This window comes from Oratosquilla oratoria, chromosome 38, assembly GCF_046742065.1.
Source record: "Oratosquilla oratoria isolate Oo_2021 chromosome 38, ASM4674206v1, whole genome shotgun sequence".
NCBI classification, from domain to species: Eukaryota; Metazoa; Arthropoda; class Malacostraca; order Stomatopoda; family Squillidae; genus Oratosquilla; species Oratosquilla oratoria.
In genome coordinates this window covers 15596178-15609812 of record NC_134814.1, presented here as the reverse complement: position 1 = coordinate 15609812, position 13635 = coordinate 15596178, and the positions used below count along the sequence as shown (strand labels likewise).

At 40.5% G+C, this 13635-nt stretch overlaps 1 protein-coding gene across 6 annotated transcripts in view; it reads left to right on the top strand.

The window, feature by feature from the left end:
• The window catches only part of LOC143019977 (uncharacterized), a 57928-nt gene that overhangs the window by 20157 nt on the left and 24136 nt on the right, over nt 1–13635 (top strand). The window contains exon 1 of one of the 6 annotated variants that reach the window (XM_076176043.1): nt 6438–6646. The exons of 2 other annotated variants lie outside the window; for them this stretch is intronic. The gene's annotated coding sequence lies outside the window, so the exon portion shown is untranslated. Of the gene's footprint in view, nt 1–6437; nt 6684–6729; nt 7031–13635 lie in introns of those variants that run through there. 3 more of the 6 variants (XM_076176044.1, XM_076176045.1, XM_076176046.1) reach the window with 3 other exon arrangements.

The following is a 13635-nucleotide window of genomic DNA, read 5'->3' as shown; positions in this document are numbered from 1 at the left end:
GGTTTATAGTGAACTTTTACATATGTGTTATAACATACCAATTTCCAAATAAAGAAATATGTAAAATACTCAACAAGAGGCGTCCATAGGTCATATATTCGTCGTGTTTCCGGTTAGAAAAGTTAGCGCCGTGATGTACTTCGCCTATTTATATCTAGCTAACACGCAGATGAATAAAAATACCATCGCGACAGAATGAACCAATTCAAAAGTGTTACCCGGTGCGGAGAGCATCGGTTCGATGTCGGTGAATTCCCTCTGCTAAATAAAATCACTTGGTCGTCGACAGCAAGAATGAAACTTAAACTGTCCATTGCATTCACAGATTCAACCCCTCTCATGCTGAAACTTACCCCCCTCTGTTGAATAAAGTTGACTGGAGGGAGCAGGAATAGAAATAGAAGGTGTAGAATGGAAGAGCAGATTTGGATCTGCCTCTTACCCGAATAAAATCGTCAAGAGTTAGCCAGAATAAATTCCTTAGAATGCGACATCATGTCAAAGGGGTTCACATAGTCGTAATCCATTAAGTACCTAATCTTACGCCTCTGAGTTCGTAACCTTTGCCCAGTGTGCTCGGGTTTCAAGGATAAGTGAAAACAACCAGTTGTTGTCGGATTCGTACATGGAGTCCCCGGCCAGATAGCACGAAACTAACCCGCCACTGAGCACACAACGAAAATTGCAAGGAAATCGTTCTTTTGCACAAAACAGGCAACGCGGAGGGGGGGAGGGGTGACTTGTTGCACATTGAAATGAGAGCTGCAAACAGGCAAACATTAAAATAATCATGAGAGAAGTCATTAATGAACCACACACAAAGACTTCTTTCATTTTTTCTTTTATTAATGTTATTTTTCGTCAAACATTTCGTTGTACTGAGATGCCCTTGATATGAGGAGAATGGACGTGAGGCAGCAAAAGCTGAAGGCAAAGTATTACCCGGTACAGAAAAGATTTGTCGAGATACAATGTCTCTTCTTCCTTACCAAAAAGACGCAACGAAAATTAATAAAACTATCTGGTGACAAAGTTAAATTCTTCACTGTCACAAGTTACCACAGAAATGGGGGGGTGGGGGTAGTGTCATTGCATACTGCCAATTAGCTTGGGAATAAATTTGGCGCCCATTTTACACCCCCACCTCCCTTCCCTTCCCTCCGCCCCGTCCTCGCAGTTACCAACCCACAAAACTTTTTCCTGAGGTCTATTAAAAACAATACAACTAAGTCTAATCGGGTTAATGAAGACAGTTCCTATGTGGTTATCTTAATGTGCTTAGTTTGTGGCTTAAACGCCTCCGAATTCTTTGTTTATTTTTACTATTTCTGTTTATATTCTCACATATGTATTTTCCTGTCCTTTTCGTGTTCTTTTGTCCCATACTAAATGGAGTATCTATTTTGCTTCCTTTTTTCATTCTACAAGTAACTCCTATATCAACTCTGCTCTTTGATCCGTGTGTGCGTGCGTGTGTGTGTGTGTGTGTGTGTGTGTGTGTGTGTGTGTGTGTGTGTGTGTGTGTGTGTGTGTGTGTGTGTGCGTGTGATCCACCATTGTCTTGGATCACGTGTTGGACTCCTGATTGACAGTTATTTCCCTCCTGGAAGAGAGCTCAGAGCTCATATATGACCGATCTATGGGTAATGCTATGACCTTACACGTGCACACACACCCAACTCCCCTCCCACGAGAGTTGGAGCAACGACTCGCAGCGCAGCGATACTGAAATTATTTCAGCCCTGGGCGGGATTTGAACCTGGACCGTCGCAGTGGCGGCCGAAATCGCTACCACTGCGCCATCAAGTCATGTGTATGTGTGTGTGTGTGTGTGTGTGTGTGTGTGTGTGTGTGTGTGTGTGATTGGACTCGTAATCGACAGCTATTTCCCTCCCGGAAGAGAGCTCAGAGCTCATATATGACCGATCTATGGGTAATGCTGTGACCTCACACGCAAACACACCCCCAACTCCCCGCCCACATGTGTGTGTGTGTGTGTGTGTATTTACCTAGTTGTATTTTACGGGAAGGGGAGCTATGCTCGTGATGTCCCGTCTTCATATCTCATTTTATCTAAACTATTTTTAAATTCATGTATTGTTTTTGCACACACTACTTTCTCATCTAACTTGTTCCAACTGTCTATTACTCTGTGAGGAAAGCTCTTCTATAGCTGTCTTTCTTGATTTTCTTTCCGTGTCCTCTTGTATTTCTTGTCGTGTGTGTGTGTGTGTGTGTACCTGTGCTCTAGTCTATACAATCATATTTGTACGTGCTTTCTAATTACATTTATCTTATCATAGCATAGAATATAAGAACTAGATTCGGGGAGCCCAGTCTCTTTGCTTACATCGGTCAAACTCTGAACTGAATTCGTATATGTGTATATGTGTGGTTTTACATGATTTTATGTATTCTGTTTAGCGCGTAGCCTACGTGTGTGTGTGTGTGTGTGTGTGTGTGTGTGTGTGTGTGTGTGTGTGTGTGTGCGCGCGCGTCATTTTCCAAAAAAGTTAGAAGAGGGACATACGATTGCGAAGGATTTCAGAATTAATTACCAGCTTAATTGATTCGTCCACATTTCTTGCAGTGTTTATGTTACTTTAATAATTCATTCCTTATTGTCTAATTCATCTTGCAAATCTATGTACCAAGAATGTTATTTATTCTTAAAGCTCACATCAATTATGTACAGTTTCTTTAAGGCGACAAACAGTATAGTCTTCCACGTTTTTCCATTTTATAAGCTCATTATATCTGACTTGGTAAAGTCTAATGTCTATACAAAAACAATAGTATTTATAATCATAATCAAAAGATAATAATGTTAACATTGGTTTGCATATTTTTGCATATTTCCTTTGAATGTCTACATATCGAGCCAATCGACTGTCATTTTTTATGCAAATTCGTTAGAAAAAAAAACTTACACAGAAATGTATTGAATAATAACGAAAGATTGGTTTGCATATTTTTGCATGTTTCCTTTGAATGTCTACATATCGAGCCAATCGACAGTCATTTTATGATGCAATTTCGTCAGGATTTTTACAACTATGGTCAGGTCGAATGCGAGTCCTTTGGGAGGAGTGAAACTTTAGTCAGGTACAGTACCTCTCGCCCTAGACCTCACTCGAGGTCGGAACGACAAAAGTACGGCCTGAGGCTAGTGGCTGGTGTTCAGTCGGTTGGCTGGGAAGTTCAGAGCCAAATCTCCCCCTGGAACCGTCTAGTGCAGTGTATCTCTGACTAAACGTACATAAGTGTTATAAGAGTTTGTGCCTGAATTCATCGACGACATTACGTAATGTCGTCTTGAATGTGTGATAAATTGGCGGGTAAAGGATTATGTTCAACTCGACGCATCTGATAAAAGCAAAGATGAGATTCTCCTACAATCTAACAGCCCATTTGCTTCACGGTTATCAAAATGAAATTAAAAGTAAGATATATATTTTCATATCTATTGTGTTGGTTATGCATGGAAAACAATTTATATTATATTTTCATAACATTACTCGACATTGTGTCAAAGTACATTTTGACAAATTCTACAATATAATCAGTTGCACCTGTTGTATACATTCTACGATGTAAGCATCAGTGTCGTGATTTTTCCTTCATCGTTAAGTGTTAACATATTGTTCTACGTGAAGAACATAAACACAAGCAACTGGAGTGCACAGTTTTTATGTCTAAAGCACATTCGACCGGTTAATACCAAGCTTTAAGTGTGGTATTTTTAAATTTTGATTATATGAAAGTCATCAATATTCCATCACGTAAAATAACTACAGACAGTGAATTGTTTTCACGTTCTCAACCCGAAGACGGCACACACACACACAGGAAATATATTTTATCATTTTGCCTTTATACAATATAATATGTCCAATGTGAGACGTGTATATGATTTAAAAGAATATATATAATATGAAAAATGTGAAATTTTGTCTTGTGAGATTCTGTCGTGTGAGTTCATGTCTTATGAGATTCTGTTATGCTTTCGTTCACGTCACCACTAACATAGAACCAATACAGAACAGTATTGGCCACAGAATCAAACTGCCCAAGATGCAACCACCACACATAAGACACTGAACACCTCAAATTATATTAACATATCCTAACCATACTCAGAGAACAGCACAATATCCTTGGGTGATTTATCGGCCAATATAGTGGCTGTTACCGATTATTTTGGTGCAGCGCGAATTCAGTCGTAATCTATGGTACAAATAACAAGGACTGTTGGTTTTAGATTACGTTTACTTAAAAAATGCTAGAAATAACAGGAAGAATTAAATGGAGTTTTGACCCTAGGATGTATTGACCATGGGGCATTTTGACCCGAAGACGTTTTGGCCTCACCCGGGGACGTTATGACCCGGGGACGTTTTGACCGGTAAGCCGGTGTTGGCCATAGAATCAAACTGCCCAAGATGCAACCACCACACATAAGACACTGAACGTCTCAAATTACACTAACCTATCTTGGCCATACTCAGAGAACAGCACAATATTCTTAGGTGATTTATCGGCCAATACGGTGGCCGTTACCGATTAATTTGGTGTCTTGGCTCCTCTGCAAAGTAGACCTGGGGGCAAAGGATTGATTGATTATGAATAATAATTGTATTTTATTAAATTTTCTATCAATAGTAATGTGTCCATTAGTAATGCGTCCATTAGCAATGTAATCTACTCCATCAGAGATATTTAGAGAACTAGATGGACACTTCACTAGATGGTTTGAAAAAAAAGTACCCTTATATTTAAAAAATGTGAAAGCATCACCATTTAGCAGCTCATTTGGTAAAACATCAAAGTAGTAATCCTTATCCACTTACATAGCTTGTTGTGTGCTTTAAGTGTGGCATTTTTAAATTTTGATTATATGAAAGTCATCAATATTCCATCACGTAAAATAACTACAGACAGTGAATTGTTTTCACGTTCTCAACCCGAAGACGGCACACACACACACACACACACACACACACACACACACACACGCATATATGTAAATATCATAAATATATTTGGGCAGGAGTTTTTCTCTAATGCATATATCATTAAAAGTGAAGCCTAGTTGTGCATTAATTATTTTCTTAAATGTATTTTCCATATACTTTATTATAGATTTGTTTTCATTAGAAAGGAAATTTATGACTTGGCTGTATGTAGTCATATTAGCTAGATCGCGATTTCGGGTTCAAGACCCTTCTTCAGTAGCTATAGGGATGTTCTATCTTGTTAGGATAAGAATTAATCCGATGAGTCTTATTAAAGTTTTTTTTTTTTTATACTAGTTTCTTACTTGCTAATCACTTTGGGGGAGGTCACGTGGTGTGACGGGCAGTGACGAAATGTCACGTGCACTAGGAGAGCCTCCGGGTACGTGTTGTGGCAGAATGTGGCATGCTTGTGGTTATGACGTTTTGTCTCGTAATTACACAAGTGGCGTTTTGTCTCGTACTGGCGTTTGTGGTGTTATGTCTCATGTTTGGATTTGCTACGGTTTATCTCATGCTTGGGAGGGCTCTAAGGTCCTCTGCTTGTATATTTAGATTTGGGCTTAACTCTTTAAATGCTTCTAAAATTGGGAGGCGTCTATCGTCTGTACATAAATCCAAAATTTCAGTGTTTTCCTCTATCTTACCAACCCTCTAGTATAATATTGCTTACATCCAGTCTCATATAGAGCTTTTCATTGGAACGTACCTTAATCTATCTATATTCTCTATACGTTTCACTTTATTGTTACGGGCTTGCTCCCGATCTAACTCGACTTATCCCTAGACTCGAAATTAGTTTCATACTTTCCATCAACTCAGGCCAAACCTAGCAAGCCCATAACAATATATATATATATATATATATATATATATATGTGTGTGTGTGTGTGCTAATTACAAGATTTTAGGATGGATTAGTTGCATGGTGGAGGACTTGCCGACTCGGCGTGAGTGAAGCGACGTCTCCTCCTCCTCCTCTCCCCCGCCCCCTCCCAGGCGTAAGCTCTCCCTCGATAATGAGGAACTGTTAAAAAAAAAAAAAAAAAAAAAAAAAAAAAAAAAAAAAAAAAAAAAAAGTTACCCACCACCCCACCCCTGAAGCGATTTTATTAATATCTTTGGAACCCCACCAGTAGGAAGGAGGTTAAACTCTATATCGATTAACCCCATTCTATTCGGGTTAACCCTTTTCCCATTGACGTCATCTGCCGCAAGACGATTTTATTCATTCCTGAGCCCCCCCCCTCAGTAGTACGTGTCCTCAGTGGCATGTTCCACTAAACAGAATTATTATCTCCTGTTATCTTATCTTCAACGTTGCTTTTGAACACGAAGTGTTTGACAGGTGGCCTAGCACGGAGAAGGTAGATTCGGACAGTTGCAATGCACGGGCTGTGTTATCGACAAATTCAAGTGAGGACCCACAGACTGAAATGATCTTTAGCTCCTTTTAGCACGGGTTCCTGTCCTCAAGTGAACAGAATTGTCTGACTTTAGCCAAAATGGAAATTATTTAAGCGTCTCCTATGACAGTTTTCCCCAGGCAAGACACACAAACGGAGATAAATATATAGAAAGAAAAGGAAAACGAATATTGTATCAAAGAAAAAATCAGCATTTCGACAAGTGTGAGCAATTAAAGTGCAGTTGTAATCAGGTGTACAGGTGTGTTGTGTGTTCATGATTGGCTAGACAAGCGATGCCATAATGTTTTTTTACCTAACAGTCAACACTTCATAAATCTTCACGCAATTTGCAAAACACCGTAAACACATTATGACCGATACATTCTGTTAATGCTGTGTTGTGCATGGGACCTACCATTCTATGAGGTTCTGATGTATACAGAGCCATACCCAGTGTTGGAGTGAAGTATTTTTGATCCAAGGATGTGTGGACTTAACAAATGCACAAAACATATGCAGGAAAAAAAATCACTTTTTGATTTGGCAACGTCGCACGGCGATCAATTATATCTGCTGATTTGGCAGCTCTGGACCGCAAATGATTTTGTCTGTTGATCTGACACATCAGTTCTTGGTACACAGCCTATATCAAACGTCCGTAAATATATTGACCCTTTCGTCGTTTGTTACACTAAATGTCACCAAACAATTTTAATCAGGGGAGAAGGAAACATTCTCCAGCGAAATTACACTATAACTAATTTCTAGGTAGTTCTACCCACCTCTATAGCAACCTAGCTATTAAAACAGTTCAGGTTTCCACTATGTACATATAATATTGTTATTATTTCATATTTTTCTATGTAGTATTTACTTTCACTCATAAAGTATGACGGTCATATAGAATAATTAAATAAGCACTGAGGAACAATCATTATTTTTATATGTTTAATTTAAAATCAATCTACAAAGAATGTCTACATTTCTTAAATTCTTGGATGCGACATGACGTCACGTCCGAAAGTATCAGGTGAGAATTTTTTTCTTAATTTCTGGTGAACTGTCGGCAATGAAATTAATAAAATCGCCTGACGGCAGCCATGATAAAGGTTAGAGTGTCACCCGGGGGGGGGGAGAGAGAGAGAGAATTTTTATGTTAAAAAGTAGGCTAACCGTATCGCATGTTTGATAAAATGGCCTCCTGAGTGGCAACACTGGTCCTCCGTGTGAGGTCGACAGTAGCAGGCCCACTTCACCTTCAGACCTCGAGTGAGCTTACGCTGGGAGGCGCTTCGCTGCTACAGAAGCCGTCGCCTGAGCCCTGTAGGCTCGGAGTGCTGGAGCAAGTGGAAATCACTAGTAGCTATTGGGACACGTGTTGGAATAAAAAGTATATACCCGGCATGTATATATGTATAAATATATATATATATATATATATATATATATATATATATATGAATAGATAATAATAAGTAAACGAACAAACAGAAATGTAAATAGATAAACAAAAAATCTTTCTGAAGACGTACAAAACAAGTGGCGCATTGAGAGAAAGTTCCAAACATCTTGCTATCCACTCTCGTAAATAAGAAGAAAAAATAATTTGGCGCCGCTCGAGTATGTGATCTTCAAGTTGCACGTGATCAACAGCGCAGGTGAATAAAATAACGTGACAGATGCCAAAAAAAAAAATGTTAGGAAAGGGGCCGGTATTCGGCCTTAGGAGCCAAAGAATCTTGTCTATCAACTATTTTTTTTTTTCAACTGCCTCCCCCCCCCTCCTCCTACTCTTTCTATTCCTCTCCTCTATTGAAACGGCGATCCAAAATGAATCCCGTACTATTAGAACATAGACAACAGTCCAGCGTGTCTTACCAGAGCGACCTGTGGAAGGTATCAAGAACCGTTGTCGGTTACTGTGGGGCTACGGGTTTCCAAATGATAAAAATTGAGGCAACTACTGTTGTTACTCTTTTGTCACCATTACTGTTGTTGTTGCTCTTTATCTATTACTGCTATTTTTGTCTTGTTCTTGTTACCAAGAGGTAGCTGGTAATGTACAATACACTGTGCAAAGTGTCTTCTATATAAGTCGTAAACACACGTTAACATACTTATATACTCTTTTACACTATATTACAGTGTTAATCAATTTCATTCCAATTATCTATTCCTCTCTTCCTCCCTTTCCTTCCCTCCCGCTCTCTCTTCGCTTTCCTCTTCCTCCCCCTCCCTCTTTTCTCTATATTTTTTTTCTTTTCTTTTGGCGCCCAACGCTGTTTCTTGGCATGCTCGTGTGTTTAGGGTTTTAGGCTTAGGCTGAGTGTGTCCCGACTCGACCGTGCGGCTAGGTTGGGCATCGCCGTTTGTTGTGATTCGCACGCTTCCTCACCCCCCACAAGTACATTGTGGACCGGATAGGCTTAACACGATTCCAGAGGTGGTTGACCTTATCCCGAGTCAGGTCAGTCATTACAGGGCGGATGAGGACACTATAGGGATGGCCAGGTCAGGCCAGGAACCGGATTGGGACTGTGGCCTTCTTGGCCTTCCACATTTCCTTCCATTTTCCTCAGTAATCCCTCTCTTTCTCCTTTTTCTTCACCTTCCCACTACACTACGAGCTTTCCTCTCCCCTACTAATACAACAAAGGTACTCGATCAATGACACTTGAAATTTTGCTGGAGTTCCAAACTTCGCTGTCACTTCTATCGAATTGTGTGTGTGTGTGTGTGTGTGTATGTGAGAGACAGGGAAGAAAGAAAGAATGAGTGGATATGGGAAAAGAGTGATAAAAGTGAATAAACAAGAGATTGAATGCGTGTGTGTGTGTGTGTGTGTGTGTGAAAAGAGTGAGAAAGGGTGGGGGGAGAAAGACGAGGAGAGATAGATGTCCTTGAGTGTCGCAAAATGTGAAAATTGAACGCCACTTGGTAACGAGAGTTTAAGAAGATACAAAACCCACCACTACCCATTATACTTACATTCATAGTGTGTGTGTGTGTGTGCGCGCGTGCGCGCTTGTGTGTGTGATTCGGTATGGTCTTGGATCACGCGTTGGGCTCGTGATCGACAGCTATTTTCCTCCCGGAAGAGAGCTCAGAGCTCATATATGACCGAATTATGGGTAGTGCTGTGACCTTACACGTACATACACACCCAACTCCCCGCCCACAAGTTGGAGTAAAGACTCGCAGAGCAGCGATACTGAAATTATTTCAGCACTCTGCCTGATTCGAACCTGGACCGCCGTAGTGGTAGCTGGGAACTCTAACCACTGCGCCACGAGACGTGTGTGTGTGTGTGTGTGTGTGTTAGACTAAAGATGGACATCTTCAGACGGAGTTTAATGGATATGCTACACCAACCACCACCGTCAAAGGTCGGGGAGAAGTTAAGGGCCATTTACACGGTCAAACAGTTTGACAAACCCGGTTTGTCAGACAAATGTTTGAAGTGATGTTTGACCGTGTGAATGGGGTATTTGGTCGTCAAACACGTTTGTCGAACGTGTTTGACAACCAAATACCCTATTCACACGGTCAAACATCACTTCAAACACTTGTTTGACAAACCGGGTTTGTCAAACCGTTTGGCCGTCTAAATGCCCCTTTAGAGAACACAAGAGAGTAGGGAAGGACGCCGTGTAAAACAAAGATTCAGGTTACCTTTATGTGGCTCGTCTCGCCCCCACCCCCCCGGGATTTTCCCTTCGGAGTCCTTCCCCTGGGGTCTTTCTCTTGGGGTTCTTCCCCTGGGATTCTTCCCCCAGAGGCCTTTCTTCCACCCCCTGGGTTCCCCCCCCCCAACCCCGTGTTCTTGTACATATAACAGTGCGAAGGTACAACCAAGCTGAATAAGATCGCCTGGCAACAGAAGAAGAACCTCTAAAGACTGAGGGAGGAGAGGTGAGGGTGTGTTGGAGGTACTGGGCAGTCTCCACCTCCTCCACTCTACCTCCAACCCTCCACCCCCACCCCCCACCCCCAGTTGGAGGACAGTGGGAGTTGGCAGTGGGCACAGGATGAATGTGCCAACACTCTGGGATAGACACCAAGAACGGGAATGATGACCACATAGGTACAGTAGGCATATTTTTTTTTGTCTAGTTGGCAAGCCTACATAAGTACAAAGTGGTACATGAGTGTTTTCGTTTTATCCAGTTGGCAAGGTTATTTAGGTACAGTAGAATTTATTTTTAGTTGGCAAGCCTACAGTTTTTTTTGTCCAGTTGGTAAGCCTACATATAGTATATCATTATATCGTGATGATCTTGTGTAATTGGCAAGCCTAAATTCAATAAAGTACAGTATATATCATCACGTGGACAATTATTTCTTGGTTTAGAATTATGTGACTTTCGTGAATACAGGCTTGCCAACTGTCGGGAAACAATAGTGGATTGTTCCAAAGGATAGACATGGTCATAGAGTGAGAATGGGACAACATTTTTGTGTTCCACTATGTGATAAGCGCCCCATTGTCGGATGTTTGTACATATCTAATTGCAACATACAGAACATCAACTACGCTCGTGGAGCACCGTCTTGGTGTGTGTGTGTGTGTATGATTCACCATGGTATTTGGATCACGTGTTGGACTCGTGATCAACTATTTTCCCTCCCGAAAGATAGCTCAGAGCTCATATAAGACCGATCTATGGGTAATGCTGTGACCTTACACGCACACACACCCCCAACTCTCAGCTCACGAGAGTTGGAGTAACGACTCGGAGCCCAGCGATACTAAAATTATTTCAGTCCTGGGCGGGATTCGAACCCCGACCGCTGTAGTGGCTGCCGGGAGCTCTACCATCGCGCCATCGAGTTGTGTGTGTGTGTGTGTGTGTGTGTGTGCGCGAGCGCATTTACATGGTTGTATCTATCTAACTGTAGCACTAAGGATAAGAACCAAGATTGTTCAAGTTTGGCTAGACTACTACTTCCGGGTTATTCCTGTAATCATTGCATTTCTTCACAAAACAGTATTTCTTAGATACTTTTGTCTTTCTATAGTTTATTTTCATGTTCTTTGTTTATTCGTCTGCCCTACACTATGATATGTCTTGTGTCCATATTTTCATATTTTTGAAGACAAGAAGATCGTCTTTCTGTAGTTTTTTTTTTTTTTTTTTTGGGGGGGGGGAAGTGGAGGGCACCACAATTGCGTACTCCAATCTGGGATGGCTCCCATTTCTATTGCATTTTTATAAATTTCATTATGTGAAATTCAATCGCATTTCTTCCCGCTTTTCACACAAGGAAAGCTGACAACAAACTACCACTCCCTCTCCTACTACAATAAACTGTTGATATAGAGACTGCCCCATACTAATACAACAAGGACAATAGTCTAAAGTTTATAACCGTAGAAATGTATGAGCGGACACAAGGACCCTTGTCAACTACTGATGCGGCTGCGACTTTCCAGTCACACTCGAGGCAACAATTATCATTATATGTGATCCGATTTCCGTATAAACGGTCTGCGAGTAACTTATCAAAAGCTTTCTCTAGATAATTAGTCCGTGGGACCCCAATGGGGGTTCAAAAGTGGAACCGCCGATCAAAAGCCACTTGCAGTTAGTGGATGCAAAGAGATTAAATTTAGTGTTGAAGTCATCTACAGGAGGTTAACGAATAGCAATTCATGAGTACGGGGTACATGTGGAAATAGGTTGAGAACCTCGGCTCTAGATCATTAGTTCCCAAAGTGGGGGGAAAGGGTGGGGGGGTAAAAGGAGGCGGTAGGGAGCCGACAGAATGGCATTAGGAACAACTAAATAACTTTTTGTTTTTTTTTATAATATATGAATGGCAAAATATGTCATAAACACGTACGCAGTTCATAGAGGATAAAAGTGACATAAGAATTTTAAACGGATGCATAGCTTTGTTACGTATTACGAAGTCGGAAGAATGGAGTGTGTTCGCATTTGTTTATGGGGGGGGGGGGCATGCTAGGAATCCATCTGGAAACCAAGGGAACGCCAGCCTGGAAATTTTTGGCAACCATTTCTCTTCATCAGTGGTTCTTAACCTTTTTCAGTGCCCGTAAGCCTTAATTATCTAAAAATATATATGTATATCGTACCCCCTATCCAATACAAATACAATGCAAACATATGAAAAGGATTAGTGATGTAAACTTTGCTTTGCTTTTTCATTGTAAATATACAGTGCCATGCACTGGGTATCATGTCTCGTACTCCCAGGTTTAAGGTTTCGTATACCTTGGGAGTATAGGTACCTTATGTTAAGAACCCTGATCTAGATCCATATTTACACAATCCATCCAACTTTCCCATGTACGAATAGTGCATCAGTCTCCCATAAGTAAAAACATTAAAACACTGAAATTACATACCTTTCCTTTTCTAAATCCGAATTGATCACCTGTTAAGATGTTCATTTCCGGGTATTTTGTCCAACTTATTGTCTCAATTCGTTCACACAATTTAACCCGATCACACAAGAATGTTGATCATTTTCACTTGTACTATTTCTCCTATTTTCTCTTCTTTGGTATTGTTTGTAAGTATAAATGCGTTGATTAGCAGTGACAAAATACACTTGCACAGTATAGCTCTCATACTGGTCGCGGACAATGGCCACAAAAACAAAATACAAGTATTCACGTGTACATCGTGTGCACATGCGCTGTAGCAGGGCAAAAATGCCACAACGGTTTTGCGGTCGCCATGACAGCTCACTTTGTTAGTCTGCAAATTTTGTCGCACAGTGCGCATGCGTAAACTCTTTAGAAATAGATGGATAGATAGATAAATGAATAGATATATAGACAGATTAAACAAATAAATTGGTAAGTAAATAAACAAGTAAATAATGATTAAATGATAAATAGACAAATAAGTAAATAGATAAACATTGCGGGCGGGTCGTTGGTCGTACAATTTACGCATACGCAAATTATAGAAATAAATTGACATATAGGTAAATGAATAGATATATAGATAGATTAAACAAATAAATTTATAAATAAATAAACAAATAAATAATGATTAAGTGATAAACAGACAAATAAGTAAATAGATAAACATTGCGGGCGGGTCGTTGGTCGTACAATTTCTAGCAAGTAAGGATGGTGGTCCTTGGACAAGGCGATGCACCAGCTTGGTCAATTTACGTTAGGCTGGATTTGGTTATATTGATATATATCTAGACAAAACTTCCCGGTGTACCAAATG